This window comes from Geotrypetes seraphini, chromosome 13 (assembly GCF_902459505.1).
Source record: "Geotrypetes seraphini chromosome 13, aGeoSer1.1, whole genome shotgun sequence".
NCBI classification, from domain to species: Eukaryota; Metazoa; Chordata; class Amphibia; order Gymnophiona; family Dermophiidae; genus Geotrypetes; species Geotrypetes seraphini.
The window spans coordinates 32,728,469-32,730,282 of NC_047096.1; the positions used below are offsets into that span (position 1 = coordinate 32,728,469).

The 1,814-nt window shown below is 34.2% G+C and overlaps 1 pseudogene; it reads left to right on the forward strand.

The window, feature by feature from the left end:
• Nucleotides 1-906: 906 nt before the first annotated feature.
• On the forward strand, nt 907-1,084 carry LOC117347925 (annotated as a pseudogene).
• The last annotated feature ends 730 nt before the right edge of the window (nt 1,085-1,814 follow it).

The window sequence follows — 1,814 nt, forward strand, 5'->3', positions numbered from 1 at the left end:
GATTGCCAAGGCTATAGCCAATCCCTTACTCTTTTTTTTTTTTTATAAGTTCTTTATTCATTTTCAAAATTACATTAAGTGTAAAATATATTCATTCACAGTAACAATAAATACATCACTTATAAACAATCATTGGTACATTATATAAATTTTTATCCCTTCCCCTTTCCCATCCCTCCCAACCATATATTCCATTATTATATAATATATGTAATAATAAAATATCCCCCTCCCTACATCCTGAACTGATAAATAAAAGGGAAATAATTTTACTTAATCCTTAAAAATATTTTGTTAATGGTTTCCACACATCCTGAAATTTCTTAAAGTATCCCCTTTGTAAAGTAATAAATCTTTCCATTTTATAGATATGGCATAAAGAGTTCCACCAAAAGTTGTAATTTAATCTCTTCCAATCCTACCAATTATATGTAATTTGCTGAATGGCAACACCAGTCATTATTAGTAATAATTTATTGTTGTTAGCAGAAATCTGACTTTTTGCTCTCATTTCCATGCCAAATATCACAGTATCATAGGATAATGCCACTGGGTTATCTAATAAATTATTAATTTGGTCCCAAATTGATTTCCAAAAATTCATAATATATGGGCAATGAAACAATAAATGATCTAAAGTTCCTGCTTCTAAATGACAATGCCAGCATCTATTAGACAAAGAACTATCTAATTTTTGCAACCTAACAGGGGTCCACAACGCTCTATGTAACAGAAAAAACCAAGTTTGTCTCATAGATGCTGACACCGTACATTTCATCCTCCAAGACCAAATTTGTGGCCATTGAGATGCAGTAATTTCATGCTTAATCTCAATGCTCCAAATATCTCTTAAACCAGTTTTTAATTTCTTTTAGTAAATCCACTTAATACTTTATACCACTGGGCGGCGTGGTGACCCAAGTATCGTAGCCAATGAGGTTAAACCGAGGCGCGATTATTGCTTATTGAAAACTTTTGCCAATCCCTTACTCTAAGCTGCTATGTTAAACCGTGACCTGGTTTGGAAACAGTGCTTGAAATAGTTTGACAAACCAGACAGAATTTTTGTGACATTTATTGGATTTGTCGGATGTGCTGCTTAAGGTGCCCGGGTACTGCCTTGCGTGGCAGTTCTAAGTGGTTAGAGAAATAAACACAAGCCCTTACAGGGGTGGAGGGAGCAACCTCCAGCTGCCAGGGTCATAGTGGACAGGGAGGACAAACGTTCTAGGCTTACCTCTGTTAGATACTGTCATCCTGCTCTGACTGCACTAATCACGCTCCCTTTGGGCACACTATGAAAATCCAAGTCTAAGGCAGCCTTTGAATAAACATTTACCCCATTCTTTTACTAAGGCGCACTAACCGATTTAGCGCATGCTAAATATTAGTGTGCGCTAAACGCTAACGCGTAAACAGAATATAAGTTTCAAGTTTCAAGTTTAATGGTTTTTTTGATTAATCGCTTAATCATATTTCTAAGCGATGAACAATTTAAAATTACAATTAATGGGAGACAATACAATACAAAACTATATATAATGACATTAGGGATTAAAAGTTTAACTTAACAAACTCATATACACAAGGAAAGAGGGGAGGTGAAATACAAAATCAATATAGAAAAGTAGAACAAAAAGGGAAACAAATAAAAGATATAATATGATACAGTAAAAATAATTTGACCTATGGACCTTTTAGTTAATTACCAAAGGCATCTCTAAAGAGAAATGTTTTTAAATTACTTTTGAATTTCTCCAGATTCTGCTCTTCACTTAAATAAATTGGAAGGGCGTTCCAAGTCTGAGGTGCGA